Source organism: Bubalus kerabau, chromosome 9 (genome assembly GCF_029407905.1).
Source record: "Bubalus kerabau isolate K-KA32 ecotype Philippines breed swamp buffalo chromosome 9, PCC_UOA_SB_1v2, whole genome shotgun sequence".
Lineage (NCBI taxonomy): Eukaryota > Metazoa > Chordata > Mammalia > Artiodactyla > Bovidae > Bubalus > Bubalus kerabau.
The window spans coordinates 38408155-38431073 of record NC_073632.1 but is presented as its reverse complement, the minus strand read 5'-3'; positions in this window follow the sequence as shown (position 1 = coordinate 38431073).

The following is a 22919-nucleotide window of genomic DNA, read 5'->3' as shown; positions in this document are numbered from 1 at the left end:
TATCCCTCCCTAACTTTAAATGGTTAATTTAACAATTTCAAGTGGTTTTTAGAGCCAGAGAGGCAAAGTACATAAGTGAGGTCAGTCAAACCCAACATATTAGGGTGCTCCAAGCTGCAGCAAATGCATGCCCTTTCTTCCAGAAATAGGAGGCTATTTGCACTATTTAAGTGTCTATTACAAGGGAATACTGTCTCAAGGTTGCCACAGCTGAGTTTTCAAGACAAATCTGGAAATTCTGGTTATTCTGTGGGTTTTCACAGTTTTCAAGCACTTTGTGGGTCAAATATTGGTTGACTGGATCCAGCATGTGACCAACAGTTTGCTACCCCTAAGGTAGAAGATAGTTTTTAACAAATGTTTATTCAGGGGGATTTTAGACATATATAAAAGTGGACAGAATGGTATATGATACTTTCTTGTGCCCAACAAACATATCTGGCTAGTCATGCCAGATATCCCATGAATGCCATCCACTACTCCCAAACTGTATTGTTTAGAGGCAGATCACCAACATCATATCATATCATTTGTAACTATTTCAGTACATTAGCGGTTTGGGGGGGTGAATGAAATGGTAATATGTTTCAGTAAAACTAATATTTCTCCAAGGTCATTTGAACAATACTGACCACGAATGGTTTATCTGATAAATCATCTAAGTTGAGAAAACTTGCTGTGCATTCCAAATTACTCAAAAACTCAGTATAGTTTCTAAAACTCAAGAAACAATATGGTTGACCTTTTGGATTCCTGTCTCTTTCTGTTGTCTTATATCAGTGAGACTAAGATTTATCTTGATAGATGTATGTTGATTTTGGTATCACATTGGGTAGAACTTGTGGGAAAACTTTGCATTGTGATTTGAAATTCTGGTTCATTTATAATCATTGTTAGAGACTCATAATGAAAATTCTAGTATCTTGTTGACATCTAGATGAGCAGGAACAGAACTCATGATAGGGAAGCATCTGCTTGTGTTTTACAGACAAAATCATGATAACTAAGGTCCTCACTCAGCTGATAACTAGAGCATGTGAAGTGTTTATCCTCTCTGTGATTTCCTTGTTCTTAAAATTAGCGCTGTGTAAATCCAGCTTAAGGGTTCTGTATGTGATGGATAGTTTTAATGAATACCCATCTGAATTCTACTGCTTATAGTTATCCATAAAGAGGTGGTGAAACTCGAGTATAGGCTGCTCTTATTTCCAATTCATATTGTGAAACACTAACAATATGTACATGAATTTTCTGATTTTTAAAAAATCATGGTTACATTAAGTGCAAATCTGTTTTTACCACAAATGTAAGAAAGTAGATATCTCCAGAAACCCCATTAGAAATGTATATGAATAAACGTAGCAGAATAAAATTATTTGCTATTCTGAATAATGTTTTAGAATATATATTGTATTATGCAAGGCATTTTACATTCAAGACTGCTTTGTCCCTAGACAGTAGGCACTAAATAAAAGAATATTAAAATGTTTTAAAAGGAAGAAATTTCATAAAATTAGTATGTGTTTATTCACAGGATGTGGATATTATAATAATTTTTCTTGGTTCTATACCACAGTTTAAAAATGAAACTATAATAATCATTTTTTTTCCTTCATTTTCAGATTGAACTGAAGTGTTGAACTTCATTAACCTTGTTGGAAACTTAGAAATATAATAAAACTGCTTTTGAATGCCCTTTTTAACCTATGATTTAGATGAAACTGAATTTCAAAGCAAAATGGAATTGAATCCAGACAACACATACATTTGTGGAATTAAGAACATAGTGTAATTTCATGCCGTGGTGACTTTATCAGACTTGCAACAGCATAGGGGTAATACTCTTCGTGAGAATAGCAAGTATTTAATATAATCACAAACCTTCCATTTAATTACATTTATATAAACCAAACTTTATACCATTTTTGGAGTCTAAACCAAGATATTCAGCATATCCATCTAGCAGGAGTCAGACATGTCAGTGGCCTGCTCAGAGCATCCCTTGGGTGATAAGAGAAAATGGGAAAGACAGGAGAACTGGTTCTGTTTAGGTGGCTGGCCTTCTCTGTTACCACTATTCTCACCAAAAACTCCATCATGTACCTGCCAATCATTCTAATGAGATGCACCTACTCAATTAATTGAGTGATGCTAGAATGTTCAGACCTACCTACATTGTCAATAATGCTCTGGATTTCAGGCAGGGAAGTATCATAAAGAGATGCTGGCATATAGCAAAAGGAGGCTGAATGGCAGATAAGACAATAATAACAGGAACTGCTTTGTACAAGCACAAAGAAACAACCTTTCCAGACTCTTCTCACTGCTCATTTGCTTTAACTTTGCTGAGAATGATAGTTTCTGCTTTAAATAGAAATGAGAGAGAGACCTGCTGGGAAAAGAAGCTTGTTTCTCTCAAAATCAGTTTTGATTTGAATTAGGGAAGAACATGTGAATATCACTGTGAACTGGAAGCTATACCACTGATGTTTGAGAGTGAGAATATGATATTAAACACACCTAACAAAAAATGTAATACAGTTGATTAATACATTACATTTTTAGAGAAATGATTCATATTTGATATGTCCTAATGTAACTTATTTTAGTTACATCAAATATTTATGAAAGTATATAAAATGTTTACCATGTGGCTACTTTACCTGATTTTTATTTCCTCAAGATATAGTGAATACATAGTTTCAGCTACATCATTCTAGAAAATAGATCAAGATATCTCTAATAATTATGCAAATTTATGAAAAAATTCTCATATGAAAGTATTTTACTTTGTAGCATATGGGCATAGTAATACTTTTGCCACCACTAAATTGCAGTATCTCTGGGCTGAACAACTTGAGAACCTATAAGAGCAGTACATGAAAGAAAAGAAATGACTTCTCCAAGCTGGAATTAGAGAGTGATTTTAGGTATGCCAAATTTAATTATCCTCAAAAGAATTGGGCCAGGAGGCAAACCTTTATTCTCATGAGAAGCCCAATAGTGTTTTTTAAATGATCACAATGAAGGAAATGTGGGTTTTCCACATCATTTCCATACAATTTCTTCCCTAGAACAGCATTCTCTGTTCCAGGAGCATTCAAATACACACAGTGATTTTGTGTAATGAGTGTGTGGATTTTTCTTGACCGTTTTCTGCCCAACTGACCAGGACTCGTTTAATGAGTTTAACAGCATAGTATGTGTATCACACCTTGTTGTGCATTTATAAATCAGCACTTTTCTATCAGATTGACATTTTAGAGACTGCCATGCCCAAAAAGTACACATCACCAATCTTAATTGCCACTGTCTTTATAAAATATGCAGCTTTGAACAGGCTAAAGGGAAGTTTTTTATTCTGTTCATTTGAGAAATCTGTATTTATTCTCTTTGTGTGTTCCTAGACTCTGGACTATTTTTTAAGGAAAAGAGTTTAAACTGTTTGTAACTAAAGTGAAACAGGAGGTATAAAATGCTGAGGCATGAATGTCTGAGGGCTATAGTGAAAGTCGCTTAGTCCTGTCTGACCCTTTGCGACCCCATGGACTATACAGTCCCCGGAATTCTCCAGGCCAGAGTACTGGAGTAGGTAGCCTTTCCCTTCTCCAGGGGATCTTCCCAAACCAGGGATTGAACCCTGGTCTCCCGCATTGCAGGAGGATTCTTTACCAGATGAGCCACAAGGGAATCCCCCTATAGGAGACTCACATTCTCTGATCTCTCACTAAGGTGTTCCTGTGAAATGTTGCTTAACACTGATCATTCATTCTTTCCAATGAAGAACCGAAAGTTCGTTTGTTCTACTTCATTGTGTTTAGAGATTAGGGATGTCTTCAAACAGCTCAAGGATTTTTGCTTTTTCTCACCTCTAATGCACGTTTTTGTCAAAGGTTTACAGTTTTTGTTTTGTTTATAATACCTTTTAAAGAATTCACACAGGTAGACAGTAAAATTTCAGCACTCTTAAGGTACTTTAGAAGCTGCTTTTTACTGTTATCTTCTTTAAGTGTAGGTTATTATCAAACAGCTCTTAGGAAAATTCACTGAGACTTCTTTTACAAAACAAAAGATATATAGCAATATCAATGTCTATGAAGCACATGTAAATTGTCTATATAATAGCATGTATCCTACTTTTCAACTACAATAATTATAAAAGTTATTTTCTTCTAACATTTGCAATGTATCATTTCTTATTTTAATTATGTGACATTTTGTGAGGTGCATATCAGTTTTCTTTACCCCATCCTTATTTTACATCACTTAGTTTCTTCCATCATTTACACCTCATATCCTTAAAACTCAAAATCAGCAGACATCATAAGATTGTTTCAGTAAGCATAAATTAACATCAGAGTTTGAAAAGCAAAGAAATATCTATGCAAAATTTCAAAATTATTTTATCTCAAGCTATGAGAAACTATGCATTTTATGCTTTTATATGCCTCATGCATTTCTGAATGATATTTATCATATACAACTACTGTTGGAAGATGGAATTAGAATATTTCAGCAATAGTCCTCTGATCTGATGAGACCTTGAAAAGCATCAGTCTACTCCATAATGTGGTAAAATCAGAGCTAAAGAACCCAGGATAAAAAGTGATTTTTGTGTGTGTGTGATGATTTCTATAAACATTTCAAGTCTCTCATTGTAAGTACTTTAGCTCCCTGATATGCCTCACCATCTTTCGTCATGTATGAATTGTCATGTATGAATTTAACTTGCAATTAAAGCCCATTTTCATATTTCAGAAAATATGGTGAACAGCTGTTCCCTTCTCTTCTTATAATCACCGTACATTTTCTAGCATTTCATTATTGTCACCTACTTTGTTTAGCTTACTTTCTGGCACTGAATTTTCTCTTTATTTTTTGGAGCAAAATGAGGCACAAGTACTCGTATCTCTTTTCTAATACCTATAAAAACTCCATTCCCAACATAGCCTTCTGTAGTATTTTTATCCCTTTTTCATCTTTCATATTATATATCTTACCAGGCCAAGGCCAATGAGTGTTCATCCCTTTTTGCATTTAATGAATACTTTGAAATGACTCCTCTGTACCAGTCACTGTCCTTAGCATACAGATTGATCAAAAGAGACAAAGTCCCTGTCCTTATGGAGTTTACAGTCTAGTAGGAAAGGTAGACATATATCGTGGTAATAAACTTAATCACTAGAGTTAATGCAGCAGACCCCTCCGCTATCTTCAGGAAGGCTTGCTTGTGTGGATGACCCTCGGCTGGCTCTGAGAACTTAGCCTTTGGAAAATTCCCTGTGCTACTGATTGGTAAAGTTGTTTTCAATGCCTGTGGCACTGAACCATACTGTACCAGTTTGTCTGTGGAAACAATATGATATATGGTGGACACCTGTTTTTCTCTGGGTCTGGAGTTTCAGTAATCATGGCTGGCTGCTTGCACAACTGCTATATGCCTATGCAAGCAGCCCTCTCTATGAAGCCTGGATTCTGAGGCTCAAGCTGGCTACCCAGGACAGAAACACCCATGCAGACTTTAGAAACCTCCATCTGATTTCCTCCAGATTCATCATTTTTTTTTCCAATGTGAATCTGCTCTTTTCAATGTAATAAAATTTACAGTAAAACTTCACATAAACATTTAAATATAATAAAGCATAACTTTGAGAACAACTGTTTCCAGTCCTGTGAGTCCTTTCAGCAAATTACTGAATTAATGATTGGTCAAAAGACTCTCCTCAAAACAATGTCAATTTAAAAATGTAGCAAAGTGGACTTCTCTGGTGGCCCAGTGGTTAAGAATCTGCTTGCCAATGCAGAAGACACAGATTCAGTCCCTGCCAGGGGAAGATTCCACATGCCACAGGAAAACTAAGCCGAGGTGCCATGACTACTGAAGCCCACATGCCCCAGAGTCTGCACTCCGCAACAAGAGAAGCCACTGCCATGAGAAGCCTGCATATGACATCTAGAGAGTAGCCCTGACTCACCACAGCTGCAGAAAGCCTGCGGACAGCAACCAAGACCCAGAGCAGCCATGAAAAGATAAATACAATTTTACAATGTTTAAAAAATGAAAAAAATAAAAAAGTAGCAAAGGACAAAGTTAAGGAATGATAGAAATATATCTCAGACCGGATTGTCAGGAAGGTTGTAAGAAGGGAGCATTCCAGCAGAGGCCTGAATGAAATGAGGGACCAAGTAAGGCGAATATGTGAGGGAAGAATGTTCTAGCTGGAGGCGAGAGAAACTGCAAAGCTCACGTGATAGCTTGGTGTTTCCAGTGTGGCTAAAGCTAAATGAGTGAGGTGGAGAGATATCTGATACAGCTTGGAGAAAGAGTCTGGCACAGACAAATCAAAGGAAAACTTGTGAAATCTAACTTCTCAAGACTTAAGAAATGAAAGAATATATTTTAATGATTTCTACTGAGAAAGATAGGTTATATACTGGAAATGCAACTTCTCTCACTGAAAGAATTTAAAAATGCACCTCAGTAAGGGGCACCGTGGTGAAATTCTATAAATAAGAGAATTAAATATTTTCTCTTGGTGTAAAATGAATAAAATTCACATAAGTAAGATTAATGGTCAGTAGACAAAACCCCAAAATTACCTAAATATGTGACTACAGACTTCAAAAAGAAAAAAATTCAAGTCAGATATGTTTAAAGGATGTTAAACAAGCACACTATTTGAGGACTCACAGAGCACTTTATTCACTGAAATGAAGCACCAGAGCACCGGAGCAAACCATCTGGACCAAGGAGCTCACATTTGTTTTACAGCAAATAGAGAGTACATCTATGACCTTGGGACCCAATGGTCCTATTAAATAGTACACAATCCAGAGGCTGCCAGGCTATGTGAATAATGAAGCAGACTTCTGAGGGTGCCTGTGAAGTATCAGTTTGAAGATGACACCGCCAGCACGGGAAGTCATTCTTCAGGGTGTGACGTCCACCTGGTGCGAGGCAGCTGGTCCTTGTTAAGTCTATGCCTTATCTCCAAGGATGCCTGACCATGGCACTGACTGACGACCAAAATAAAGATGAAGTGTAGCAGCTGGTGATTTATAATAATCTGTTTGAAATCTGAAGTCCTGTGAGGTACCCCACACCACCTTATTTACACTGTATATAACATTTTACTGAAGGGTAGTTTGCACATGATTTAACTTGCTACATAGACCAGTGCAGTACAAGCACCCCTTGATAAACTTATACTTTGACTTTCCTGAGAGCAAAATAATTTGCATGTATCTTGGTAGTTCAGATGTGCAAAGGACCCAGGGAGCTGGGCTTGGAAATTTTCAATCTTTCTATGTTTGCCTGCACTTTCTTTCTCATGCTATATCACATCTTTTACCATTAGTGAAGCCTATGTGAGTATACCTTGTCAATTTTCAGCAATTATCTGATCCTGTGTGATTTCTGTACATTGTAAATTAACAACCATTTTATGATGCTCTGTTTAAAAAGTGTAGTGAGTGGTCTGAGAACCAAAATGTGAAACTGAGTGGTCAGCTTACTCAAAAACAATGCTCTCATAAAGAAAAACTATTTATTAAGTAATTTAATAAATATTCATTGATGACATTAATAACAGACATTGTCACACAATGTCAAGTGATGAGGATACTGTGGTGGAAAAGGGCACACAGTTCTGCACTCACAAAACTTGTAATCTAATCAGAGAGTAGATGTTAAACAACTTACAGTATTTGAGAACTATTAAAATAAGTGCCATAAACATATTATTTATTATGCTCACTTGGGGGCTTCCCAGGTGGTGCTAGTGATAAAGAACCCACCTACCAAAGCAGGAGAAAAAAGAAATGCAGGTTCAATCCCTGAAGATCCCCTGGAGGAGGGCATGGCAACCCACTCCAGTATTCTTGCCTGGAGAATCCCATGGACAGAGGGAACCTGGCAGGCTACAGTCCATAGGGTCACAGACTTGGACATGACTGAAGTGACTTAGCACACACACATGCTCATTTGCCCAATCAATAATCATTGAAAACGAATTTCTAATCTTTTCTAGGCCTCATGTGATATGTATATGACATTCATATTTAATATATCCTATTATTAAATTTTAAATGCATGATATTTAGGCTTCAAAACCTTTTCTATAAATGATTACGAGCTCTAAGCATGTTTTGAGGAGCTATTAGTGAAAAAGTGATACTTATTTTTGAGTTTACTATCCTTTTCAAAGTCATCTTCAGAAGGAGAAAGCACCACAGGTAATGATGAAAAATGTGAACTTAATCAAGAAATGAAATATTTATATATTAAGCAAGGCATTGCATATGTTCAAACAAGAAGCCTCAGTATAACTTTAATCTCTTTCTAAGGGAAGTTTATGACCATAATACAAATCAACTTTATTTTTATATGGGCAATTTAAAACAGAATGAAGGAAATTATTCTGACCTTTGGAACAATATGCTTTCTACTCTTTACTTAGGCATCTCTGATTTTATTTCTTGCTAAGTGACCCAGTGATACAAAGACAACAGAGCGATTTATTATTTTTATTATACAACATTTCATATTACATAGTGATACTGTCATTGAAAAAATTGGCTTGTACCTCCAGATGCAATAACAAGATGACAACTTTTATGATGAACTTCTTACTCAACATGCTCCTATGTCTGTTCTAATCCTTGAGCTACTGGAAACTGAAAATTACACAATTATATTCATAAGTCCTTGTTTATTAGGTATTTCCTTTTCTGACTTTATTCTAATCTGCTTATCAGTCATAATTACCAACAATTTATTGAGACAAATGATAGCCTGTCACATTATTTGAAACCATATAATAAGATAGCTGTAGCATTAGTTCAAAAGATCCAATTCAAATGGCTCAGTTATATGACTTAAATTACAGTGGAAGTTCAAACTGCTTATGGCCACTCGAAGCTCCTCTCATTTAACATTCAACCTGCCATTTGCATTATTTTAACTTAAAAAAAAAAACAACAAGATAGTCCCCTGACATGACATTTGCTGAAACTGCATATAAAACTATTTGGAAATTATATGATAGGTTCAGGTACTTTTAATGTGAAATCCCTAGCTTAACTGAAACATAAAATATCTACCCCTCATTACTGCATTTTAGACGTGGACACATTGTTTTATGACAGTGCTGTAAAAGTGAAGGAACTACAATATGTTTTAAACCTGCAACAATTGAGAGAGCAGAGGTAATTAGAAAGCCTACTAGGGATTTAAAATTGACTGTTTTAATGGCCTTCAGCCATCCCCAAAGTAATTAATGACAAAGAAAAAAATCTTTGAAGTTGACTTACTGTCAATGAGTGAGCAGTCCCTGATTTAAAAGGCTATAAATACTTCCATGCTTCCACAATGTGAAATTTTTTCAAAAAATAAATTATCTTAGGATGCTTAAATGTTATACACTTCCAAGAGGCTGCTACACATCCACCTAATTCTAGTTATTCAAAGTCTTACAGCAGTTGTTTACAAAAAATAGTATTTGATTGAATTCCAAAAACACTTGCATGCATAGTTCAATTACTTCTAAATAATTGTTTTCATTTAAGAGATTTATCTTTCCCTTGTTCCATTTTCTAAAGGTCAGTGATTGTTGTTGAATGACATATGCCATGCTTCCTATTTTTACCTGCCATTTTAAGAGGAATTGTATTTCTCTCCAGAAAATAATTCTCTGAATTAACTAATATTTAAACATCAACATTTTTCTCATTAAAAGTGAAGGTATGATCATCTGGACCAGGAAGTCTGGACAGAATTACATGTGAAAACATTTAAGCATCCTAAGGCTTTAATATGAACTCATACTTTGCAGAAACAAAATGGAAACATTTTTTACTTCATGTGGTTGCTAAGATTGAGGAAAGGAAATATAATAAAATGTCTAGAATTTTATTAACTGCTAGAAAATTATAAAATATATGCAAGAAATATTTCAAGAAGCATATGGTACACTCTCATGCTGCTAAGTCGGTTCAGTTGTGTCCGACTCTGTGTGACCCCTGAGACGGCAGCCCACCAGGCTCCCCCGTCCCTGGGATTCTCCAGGCAAGAACACTGGAGTGGATTGCCATTTCCTTCTCCAATGCATGAAAGTGAAAAGTGAAAGTGAAGTCGCTCAGTCATGTCCAACTCTTCGCGACCCCATGGACTGCAGCCTACTAGGCTCCTCCATTCATTGGATTTTCCAGGCAAGAGTACTGGAGTGGGGTGCCATTGCCTTCTCCACACTCTCATAGGTAGACATAAATTGCCTCATACTCAAAAGTGTGGTGATGGTGGTTTAGTCGCTGCCATGTCCAACTCATGTGACCCCATGGACTGTAGCCCAACAGGCTCCTCTGTCCATGGGATTTCCCAGGAAGAATACTGGTGTGAGTTGCCATTTCCAGGGGACCTTCTCAACACAAGGATTGATCCCATGTCTCCTGCTTTGCAGGTGGATTCTTTACTGCTGAGCCACCAGGGAAACCCTACTCAAAGTCATGCATTCTCTATTAACTAATACAGATGAAAGAAAAGTTTTGGGAAGGACAAGATATGGATGTTGAATACTATCAAAATTTGTGTGAGTTACACATAGAGAACAGACTTATGGTTGCCAAGGGGAATGGAAATAGGGGAGGGAAGGATTGGGAGCTTGGGATTAGCAGATGCAAAGTATTATGTGTAGAACAGATAAATAATATCCTAATAACACGGGGAATTATAGTCAATATCCTGTGATAAACTAATGGAAAAGAATATGAAAAAGAACATCTATTTATCTATTATCTATCTATACCTGAATCACTTTGCTGTACAGTATAAATTAACACAATATTGTAGATCAGCTGTATTTCAATAAAATAATTTTTTTCAAGATAGGAAAAAAGATTTTTGTGACTCAGAAGTCCTTGAAGAATTCTGATTTCATTTGGAAATTGCAAATTCTAGAATGCTAAAAATTCCATTATAAGTACAAAATAAGTATAAGTACTTTTTTATTATATTCCATTTTTAATTTGCTTTTATGTCCTCACTTGTCTATTGGTCAAACAACTAAAATTTTAAATGTGGTAAATTAAGGTAGTAAAATTTAACATACATACTTAAAGTCAAAATTTTATCAAGTAATAACACAACTGAATTACAGTATAAACACATTAATACACAAATGTTCTTATAGGTAAAATTCACTAATTAAATCATTGATTTTTTTCCATTTTTTTTTTGTTTGGGCTACATGCAGGAAGAATTAACATAGTAGGCTTGAGATGGCTATCTTTAGAAAGGTTTCTTATTTAAGATTTGCCCCTGGTTGGCACCTGGGAACTTGGATTTCAGAAAGCAATGAAAAGATCAAAGGAGAGTGCACTGAGGTCAAAGGTTCTCAAATTTTAAAGTGCATAAGAATCAACTGGAGATCCAGTTAATGCGGATTCTGATTCAGTAAGTCTGCAGTAGGGCTTGATACTCTGCATCTCTAAGAAGTTTCTAGGTAATGCAGGCATTATTTACTCAATAACCTTATTTACAGTAGTAAGAACTTAAGATGATCAATTCCACTTTTGGAATAGCAGGAGAGGTAGAGTTGATGGAATGAGGCTGGCAGTGTATTGCTGAATTTTAAAATTCACAACCTATTCTCCTAACACACTGCCAAATTTATTATGGCAAAGCTGTATTTCCAGTACAAATAAAACAATATTATAATAAAAGCAAATCGTGTACATAGAAGGAAATTTGGATAAGTTGACTTAGATCTTTGCTGTAGTAGTGCTTACTGTTTAAAGTAATGATGTTAGGAAATTATCACCTAAGACTTTTATTTCTGATACCAAGAGAGATGACTGTCTCTTAATGATTTAATGTATATAATGGTAACTACAGCTGATACCCCGTATTGTATAATTGAAATTTGCTGAGAGTAAAATTTAAATGTTCTCACTAAAATTTTTTTTAAAAGCAAAATACGTGAAGTGGTAGATGTATTAATTAACTTGATGGAGGAATCCTTTTACAATATATATGTGTGTGTATATATATATACACACACACACATTCATAGTGTATATCAAATCATCATACGTATACTTTAAATATCTTACACTTTTATTTGTCAATTAATCCTCAGTAATTGAAAAGTATATATATATTTATACAAATTTTTATATAAATAATATTTATATAAAACACAATTTTATGATATATTTAAATATAAACATCTTTTAAATTTTTTGTTGAGATGTAGTTGATTTACAATGTTGTGTTAGCTTCATGGGCTTCCCCTGTGGCTCAGCTGGTAAAGAATCTGCCTGCCATGTGGGAGACCTGGGTTCGATCCCTGGGTTGGGAAGATCCCCCGGAGAAGGGAACGGCTACCCCACTCCTGTATTCTGGCCTGGAGAATGCCATGGACTGTATATTCCATGGGGTCACAAAGAGTCGGTTATATATATATGTATCTTTTTTTTTTTTTGCTAAGTCACTTCAGTCGTGTCCGACTCTGTGTGACCCCATAGACGGCAGCCCACCAGGCTTCCCTGTCCCTGGGATTCTCTAGGCAAGAACACTGGAGTGGGTTGCCACTTCCTTTTCCATATATGTATCTATATACATGTATATCTATTCTTTTTTAGACTCTTGTATTTATATAGAATATAACTTCTACAATATACTTAAATATACTTAAAATATAAAATAACTTTTAAATGTAAATTCATATAAAGAAAATTTTACATAAAAAATCTAGTGTTGGCCCAATTCTAGATTTTCTAATTCAATAGGTTAGAATGAAGGTCAGATAATTTGATTTAAAACAAATCCCTAGATAAAGCTGATGCTGTTGGCTCAGGTACCATAATTTTAAATCTGATATTATTAGACTATTATGAAGTGTTAAATAGAATTGTGGAGTATGTCTGCCATAGATTAAAATTTGTCACTTAAAAACCTTTGGCAAATTAATTAACCTATTTTCTCCTGTATCCTTATGAATACACTGCTGGTGGATAATATTAATAACTCTGTAGGGCTGGTTGAGAAGTTAAGAAAGACAGTAAATATTAAACAGATCAGAATTGTGTGCATAATATTTACTCAGATAAAATTTATTTATTTTAAATAATATGCACTGAATGCTTCCTAGAATGATATTCTGAAATGTTATTGAAGGTTATTTGGGAGGTATCAAGATTTAGATTTTGTCATCATTTTTAAACTTTCTTCTTTGCTCTCTTTAGTTTGATTTTACAGCTTTATGTATGTGCTATGTAATAAATTAGACATAAATTATTTATATTGACAAACATATATACATCAATTTAAACAGCCCCACATCACCCCCCCCCCCAAATTTCCTTTTATCATTTTATAAGGGCTTGTTACTGCCCTCTAGCTTCCCAACCCTTATCTGCACTGGTCGCATTTTCCAAAATTGTGCATAAGTTGAATTATGCATGTGTGTTCTTTCGTCATGTGTGTTATTTTTTTATCTACCTTCTTTCACTCAGTATAATTATTTTGAAATTCATTCACGCTGTTGCAGATATTTCTTTTCACTGTTGAGTAATATTCCATTATATAAATTTATAATTTGTTTATCAATTCTCTGACTTTTGAGCATTTGTGTTGTTTCCAGGTCTTCATTGCTACAACTGCTGCTGCTGCTAAGTCGCTTCAGTCATGTCCAACTCCGTGCGACCCCATAGATGGCAGCCCACTCTGTCCCTGGGATTCTCCAGGCAAGAACACTGGAGTGGGTTGCCATTTCCTTCTCCAATGCATGAAAGTGAAGTTGCTTAGTCGTGTCCAACTCTTCGCGACCCCATGGACTATATAGCCTACCAGGCTCCTCCGTCCATGGGATTTTCCAGGCAAGAGTACTAGAGTGGGGTGCCATTATTATTACAACTAAATATCTATCAATATTCATGTATGAGTCTTTATGGGTACACATGTTTGTATTTCTTTGAGGTAAATTATAGAGAGGAATGGCAGGATTATATAGTAAGTATACATTTAACATTTTAGCAATTTCCAAGCTGGTTTTCCAAGGTGGTATTTTATATTCTCACCAGTAAGGCATGATCTTTTTTACACCTGGTCGGGTCAGTGTTTTTACTTTAGCCATTTTACATTTATCCATGTGCATGCTTATTTTTTTGGTGTTAGTTTTTGTTTCCCTAATGACAAATCATGTTCAACATGTCCCGATGTGCTTATTTTTCCCTCTCTTAGTCTCCTTGAGCTGCCATAGCATGATATCATAGACTCTGGGGCTTAACCAACAGAAATTTATTTTTCATAGTTTTGGAGGCTGGGAAATCCACGATCAAGGTGACAATTGATTTGGTATCCAGTGAGAGCTGTCTTCTTGGCTTGCAGCAAATTGCCTCTATGCTCTGTCCTCACATGGCAGGGAGAGACAGAGTGAGCTCTCTGATTTCATCTTATTAAAAATGAGCACTAATTCTAATAGATCAGAGTTTCATTTTACGATCTAATTTAACCTTAGTTATTTCTTTATTCCGAATACAGCCACACTGGGAGTTAGGGCTTCAAAATTTGTGGCGGACATAATTCAAACCATAGCAACTTTCAAATAATTTTCTTGGTGAAATACCTGTTTAAATTCTGGGCCTATTTATTTTTCTTGAGTTTGTTTTCTAATTACTCAGTTATAAGACCTTTTCATGTATTCTTGATACAAATTCTATGTCATATCTAAGTTTTGCAAATATTTTGATGCTATGGCTTATCTTCTTATTTTCTTAGTGGTCTCTTTTAAAGAGCAGGAACAATTCTTTTTTTTTTTTTAACAGTCTTGAATTTTTCTTTTATAAATTCTGCATTTTTGGTATATGTTTAAGAGATCTCTTCTAAACTTGAGATTTCTAAGATTTGTTCTTGTATTTTCAATTAGACATTTTAAAGTTTTTACTCTTACATAGAATGTATATGATTCATTATGAGTCAGTTTCTGTATTTGTGTGAATGAGGTAATTGTGGAAGTTTTGTATTTGCACAGATCTCCTAAAAGTTCCAACATCATTTGATTGAATTATCTTTCCCATTGAATCAATTTCACATCTTTGTCAAAAATCAATTGACATTTATATATAGGTCTATTTTGTTCCATTGATGTTTCATTTAATATGTGACCCAGAAAATTTTTATTACTATATATTTGCAACTGGTGAATTAGTTAGCTTTTTTAAAGTGCTCCAAAGTTTTTTTCATTTCTTTCAAAGTAGTATTAGCTACTTATGACTGTTACATTTCAAAGTAAAATTTTTAATGTTTGTCAATTTATTTTTAAAAAATGTCCACCCTAATTTGATTAGAATTGTACTGAATCCTAATTGTGGGATTCTTAAGCCCAATTGTGGGAGAATTAACATATTATAATACTCAGGTGTTTGACCTTTGAGAACGCATCTCTCCCTTTATTTATTGTTGTTCGGTTGCTAAGTCATGTAGGACTCTTTGCAGCCCCATGGACTATAGGACGCCAGGCCTCCATCTCCCAGAGTTCATCCATTCAATCTGTGATGCCATCCAACCAACTCATCTCTGCTGCCCTCTTCTCTTTTTTGCCTCCAATCTTTCCCTTTATTTAGGTCTTATTTAATTTCTTTCTGTGATGCCTGTACTTTTCAGTGAGCAAGCCTTGAACAATTTTTGTCAAATTTATTCCCATATATTTCATATTTTCTTGTACTTATAAGTATTTTTTACATTTAATTTCTTGTTTGTTTTATTTTTTATTATTTATTTACTTTAATTGGAGGCTAATTAAAATATTGTATTGGTTTTGCCTTACCTTGATTTGAATCTGCCATGGGTGTACATGTGTTTCTCATCCTGAACCCCCCCTCCCACCTCCCTCCCATTTGGGTCATCCCAGTGCACCAGCCCTGAGCACCCTGTCTCATGCATCATACCTGGACTGGTGATCTGTTTCACATATGATAATATATATGTTTCAATGCTATTCTATCTAATCATCCCACCCTTGCCTTCTCCCACAGAGTCCAAAAGACTGTTATATACATCTGTGTCTCTTTTGCTGTCTCTCATGTAGGGTTATCATTACAATTTTTCTAAATTCCATATATATGTGTTAGTATACTGTATTGGCATTTTTCTTTCTGCCTTACTTCACTCTGTATAATAGGCTCCAGTTTCATCCACCTCATTAGAATTGATTCAAATGTATTATTTTTAATGGCTGAGTAATATTCCATTGTGTATATGTACCACAGCTTTCTTATCCATTTGTCTGCTGATGGACATCTAGGTTGCTTCCATGTCCTGGCTATTATAAACAGTGCTGCGATGAACACTGGGGTACATGTATCTCTTTCAACTCTGGTTTCTTCGGTGTGTATGCCCAGCAGTCTCCACACTGTTCCCCATAGTGGCTGTACTAGTTTGCATTCCCACTAGCAGTGTAAGAGGGTTCCCTTTTATCCACACCCTCTCCAGCATTTATTGTTTGTAGACATTTGGATAGCAGCCATTCTGACTGGTATGAGATGGTACCTCTTTGTGGTTTTGATTTGCATTTCTCTGATAATGAGTGATGTTGAGCATCTTTTCATGTGTATGTTAGCCATCTATATGTCTTCTATGGAGAAATGTCTATTTAGGTCTTTGGCCCATTTTTTGATTGGGTCATTTATTTTTCTGGAATTGAGCTTCAGGAGTTACTTGTATATTTTTGAAATTAATTCTTTGTCAGTTGCTTCGTTTGCTATTATTTTCTCCCATTCTGAGGGCTATCTTTTCACCTTGCTTATAGTTCCCTTCATTGTGGAAAACCTTTTAAGTTTGATTAGGCCCCATTTTTAAATTTTTGCTTTTATTTCTAATATTCTGGGAGGTGGGTCATAGAGGATCCTGCTGTGATGTATGTCAGAGAGTGTTTTGCCTATGTTCTCCTCTAGGAGTTTTATAGTTTCTGGTCTTACGTTGAGATCTTTAATCCATTTTGAGTTTATTTTTGTGTATGGTGTTAGAAAGTGTTCTAGTTTCATTCTTTTACAAGTGGTTGACCAGTTTTCCCAGCACCACTTGTTAAAGAAATTGTCTTTTCTCCATTGTGTATTCTTGCCTCCTTTGTCAAAGATAAGGTGTCCATAGGTGCATAGATTTATCTCTGGGCTTTCTATTTTGTTCCATTCATCTATATTTCTGTCTTTGTGCCAGTACCATACTGTCTTGATAACTGTAGCTTTGTAGTATAGTCTGAAGTCAGGCAGGTAGATTCCTCCAGTTCCATTCTCCTTTCTCAAGATAGCTTTGGCTGTTTGAGGTTTTTTGTATTTCCATACAAATTGTGAAATTATTTTTTCTAGTTCGGTGAAAAATACCATTGGTAGGGATTGCATTGAATCTAGGGATTGCATTGAAAATAGGGATTGCTGTGGGTAGTATACTCATTTTCACTATATTGATTCTTCCAATACATAAACATGGTATATTTCTCCATTTATTTGTGTCCTCTTTGATTTCTTCATCAGTTTTACAGTTTTCTATATATAGGCCTTTTGTTTCTTTAGGTAGATATATTCCTAAGTATTTTATTCTTTTCATTGTAATGGTGAATGGAATTGTTTCCTTGAGTTTTCTTTCTGTTTTCTCATGGTTAGTGTATAGGAATGCAAGGGATTTCTGTGTGTTAATTTTATATCGTGCAACTTTACTGTATTCATTGATTAGCTCTAGTAATTCTCTGGTGGATTCTTTAGGGTTTTCTGTGTAGAGGATCATGTCATCTGCAAAAAGTTCGAGTTTTACTTCTTATTTTCCCATCTCAATTCCTTTTCTTTCTTTTTCTGCTCTGATTGCTGTGGCCAAAACTTCCAAAACTATGTTGAATAGTAGTGGTGATAGTGGGCACCCTTGTCTTGTTCCTGACTTTAGGGGAAATGCTTTCAATTTTTCACCATTGAGGAAAATGTTTGCTGTGGGTTTGTCATATATAGCTTTTATTATGTTGAGGTATGTTCCTTCTATTCCTGCTTTCTGGAGGATTTTTATCATAAATGGATATTGAATTTTGTCAAAGGCTTTCTCTGCATCTATTGAGATAATCATATGGTTTTTATCTTTCAATTTGTTAAGGTGGTGTATTACATTGATTGATTTGCAGATATTGAAGAATCCTTGCATCCTTGGGATAAAGCCCACTTGGTCATGATGTATGATCTTTTTACTATGTTGTTGGATTCTGTTTGCTAGAATTTTGTTAAGGATTTTTGCATCTGTGTTCGTCATACATTTAATTTCTGATTGCTTATCACTATAATGTAGAAATACAATTGACTTTTGTAAGTTGATCTTCGATGCTGCAGCCTTACCAAACTCAGTTAATTCTAGGAGCTAATACTCTGTCCTGCTAGCTTATTTCATTTTGGTTCCTTCAGATTCAGCTCTGGAATCTGCCAGGTTCTGTTTCCCTGGCCAAAAACTGGAAAGTCTCTCTAAAAATAAGCTGTAGGGGTTCTCTGGCAGTCCAGTGGTTAAAACTACATGCTTCCACTGCAGGGGGTGAGGGTTCAATCCCTGGTTGAGGAACTTAAGACCCTGCATGCTGTGCAGTGCAGGAAAAAGAGAAAAAAAAGCATAAACAAGAAGCTGAAGCAATCATAGGACTCACTTCTTTGTTTCTTGCCCTTTGTTTAATATCCAGTGTCTAACAATCCATTGTTTCATAAATTTTGATCATTTTTTGTTTCAGGCAGGAAAATAAGCATGATCCCTGTAGCTCCATTTTGGCTGGAAGCATGAGTCCACATTTCCATTTAATAGTATTATTTATTTAATATTTCAGTTTACTGTCTTGTTTTCTATTTGAATAATCTGCTCTTTCCTATTAATATTTTTTCTCTTTATATTAAATAAGCACATTATTTAAAATGCACTTAGCTATTTATCTCCTCTGTTGATTTATAAGTTTTAACTTTTGTTGTTTTGTTGCTGTTGTTGTTGTTATAGTGGTTGATGGAGTGTTTATAGCTGTGATTGCAAACTTTTTCTGTAAAGGACCAAAGTACGTAAATGCTCATTTTCCAGTCCTACAGACTTTGTCATAACTACTTAGCTCTGCTGCTATAGCATGAACAAATCGTAGATAGTAAAGAATGAGTATAACCATAAGTTAACAAAAATTTATTTGTAAAATCAGGTAATTGACTGGATATGTCAACATCTGGGTTATAGCATGCATCTTAAACTCAAGAATAGTCTACCTTAAAGTGATTATATATCACTTTATATGTATTATCAGATCAGATCAGATCAGATCAGTCACTCAGTCGTGTCCGACTCTTTGCGACCCCATGAATCGCAGCATGCCAGGCCTCCCTGTCCATTACCAACTCCCGGAGTTTACTCAGACTCACGTCCATCGAGTCAGTGATGCCATCCAGCCATCTCATCCTCTGTCATCCCCTTCTCATCCTGCCCCCAATCCCTCCCAGCATCAGAGTCTTTTCCAATGAGTCAGCTCTTCACATGAGGTGCCCAAAGTACTGGAGTTTCAGCTTTAGCATCATTCCTTCCGAAGAAATCCCAGGGCTGATCTCCTTTAGAATGGACTGGTTGGATCTCCTTGTAGTCCATGGGACTCTCAAGAGTCTTCTCCAACACCACAGTTCAAAAGCATCAATTCTTTGGCGCTCAGCCTTCTTCACAGTCCAACTCTCACATCCATACATGACCACAGGAAAAACCATAGCCTTGACTAGATGAACCTTTGTTGGCAAAGTAATGTCTCTGCTTTTGAATATGCTGTCTAGGTTGGTCATAACTTTCCTTCCAAGGAGTAAGTATCTTTTAATGTAGTATAAGAATCTCAAAAAGTATACTTTGCTTTCTCTCCTCCCAGCAATTTTGCTGTTTTTTGCCATACATTGTATTACTATATATCTATATATTATATAATAATATAGATATAATATATATAATATAGATATTTATTAGATAGTCCAGCTTTTATATATCTGTAAAAATATTTATGAGCATAGTTAATGATAAATTTCTGTTATATAGTTCAGGATTGATTAGTTTTATCTTTCTTTTAGTAATTTAAATTTTCTGCTCACTGTCTTTTCCTTGTATTTCTTGCTTTTGACAAGAAATCTGCCATTACCCTTATCTTTGTTACTCTGTGCATACAGTATCTTTACTTTTTTTTTTTTTACAGTCTGTGATTTGCCTTATTGTAGTTTTATAAATTATTTCTTGTGCTTGGTTGAAGTTAGCTGAGAATCTCATATTTGTGGATATAGATTTATTGACACATTTCAAAACAGTCTATCCATTTTTTTTCTCACAACTCGTTGGTACTCTATTCATTTTTTCAATATTTTTTATGTCTATAATTCATTCTGGATACTGCTTATTACTATGTCTTAAACATAACTAAATTTCTTTTGTATTGCCTGCTGCTAAGTCGCTTCAGTCGTGTCCGACTCTGTGCGACCCCATAGACAGCAGCCCACCAGGCTCCCCCATCCCTGGGATTCTCCAGGCAAGAACACTGGAGTGGGTTGCCATTTCCTTCTCCAATGCATGAAAGTGAGAAGTGAAAGTGAAGTTGCTCAGTCATGTCTGACTCTTCGCGACCCCATGCACTGCAGCCTACCAGGCTACTCCATCAATGAGATTTTCCAGGCAAGAGTGCTGGAGTGGGTCGCCATTGCCTTCTCCTTTGTATTGCCTAGTCTGTCATTAATATACTCAAACTATTTTTCATCTTAGACTTTGCATTTTTCTTCTCTTGAAGTTTAGATTTGGTCTTTTTAATATCTTCCTTCATAATACCTAAACATCTGAACCTATATGATACAGTTATAATAACTGTTTTAATGTCATTCTCAGCTACTGTGTCTGTTCTAGGTTGGCTTTGATAAATTGATTTCTTTCCTTTTTGGGTCACATTTCCCTGCTCCTTTATGTCTGGTGAGTTTAGTTTGTGTGGTGGGCAGCTCTTAGGATGGCTCCCAAAGAGCCCTGCTTCCATTACTCACACCCTCCCATGATCTTACTGTTTGGTGTGTGCTGGCCATATAACTAGCTTCTGGACACATTGAGTATGCAAAAGGGACAGAATGCCACTTAAGGTATAAGGGTTGCAGCATCACGCTTGCTAGCTGAACTCTGTTGCCTTCTTAGCTCATATCTTTGAAGCAGCAAACTTCAATATTGTAGAGGCCCATGTGGCAAGAAATCGAGGGAATCTTCTGACCAACAGACAATGAGGAACTAAGGGGACCAGCTCAACATTTGCCTGCAAGGTACTGTGCTGAATCCTGCCAATAACTATGTGAAGCTGGAAATTGGTTGTTGTTTAGTTGAGCCTTGATATAAGCAGAGCTTGGCAGATAACATCTTAGCCTGTGAAAGACCCTGAAATATATTCCTAGCCAATCCAGGCCTAGAATATTGAGGTGCAGAAACTATTTTTAGCCTCTGAATTTGTCGCATAGTTCATCATGAAGTAATAGTTAAATTTTTGTAGCAGACAATGTGAAATTGGTCTTATTTGATACGGTATTCCTGTGAAAGTTCTTAGGCTTTGTTCTGGAGATGTTAAATTTCTTAGAAAAAGCTTGATCCTTTTGGGTCTTGCTTTTATGATTTGTTGGGTGGGACCATGGCAGTATTCACTCTAGGTCTATATGTTCCTATATATTCCCTGGTACTGAGTTAAGACCGTTCTTAGTATTCTGTGAATGCCCTGTGAATCATGGAGTTTTTCTGTTGAGCTGGTGGTAAAAGGCATTAGTCCCAACACTCTGTGATCACCTCTAGGTTATACTTTCTCCACCTTAGATGTTCTCCTTACATGTGTGATACCCCAGTAAATTATACTTCAGGTGCATAGATCCGAATCATGTTTTGTGGAGTCTCCCAAGGTCTCCAGAGGGACTGAGCCATAGTTACCACAGGATTTACTTGCTTATTAACATACTGCATATTAGCTTTATAGTCTTCTCTTTCTCAGGTCCTTGTTCAACTACTAACATCCCCTGAAATTGCCTCCCAAATAATTTGCACTCAAATAGTGGCCAGCATCTTTTTATGAGTGAATCTAACCTATGGCAAACCCTTCTGTCAGTGTTATATTGTTGCTGTTTTACCAGAAATGATCATTGTTTTACTCAACCATTGTTGTGTTTAAACTTATCACTGGAATATCAGTTTTTTTGCTTACCATTCCTTTTCATATCTAAGGCGTTTCTTTTAGGATCTCTTTCTCTTCCCACTTTCCCATGCAGTATATTGCTTAGATATGTCTTTTTTCTTCTAGATTTATTGAGATGTAATTGACAGACAGCTCTGTAAGTTTGTGTGCAACATAATAATTTCAGTAAAATACATCATGAAATTATTAATACAATAATTAATAAGTTTAGTGAGCATCTCTCACCTCATATAGATACAAAAGAAATAGAAAAAATATTTTTTCCCTGTGATATGACTTCTTAGGATTTACTCTCTTTAACGTTCACATATAACATATAGCAGTCCTTATTATATTAATCGTGTTGTACATTACATTCCTAGTACTTATTTACCTTACATCTAGAAGTTTGTACCTTTTGACCATTTTCATCCAATTCCCTGCCCCCTGCATTCCCTGCCTCTGATAACCACATATCTGATATCACTCTTTTTCTATGAGTTTGTTTTTGAAGTATAATTGACCTACAATATTATTTAGTTCATGGTACACAACATAGTGATTCAGTATCACTATACATTACAAAATGATCATCATGATGTCTAGTTACTGTCTGTCACCATACAAAGGTTTTGCATTATTATTGATTATATCCCTTACACTGTACATTACATACCCTAAAAGTTCACACCTTGGGCTTCCTGAATCTAAGAATAGATGCTT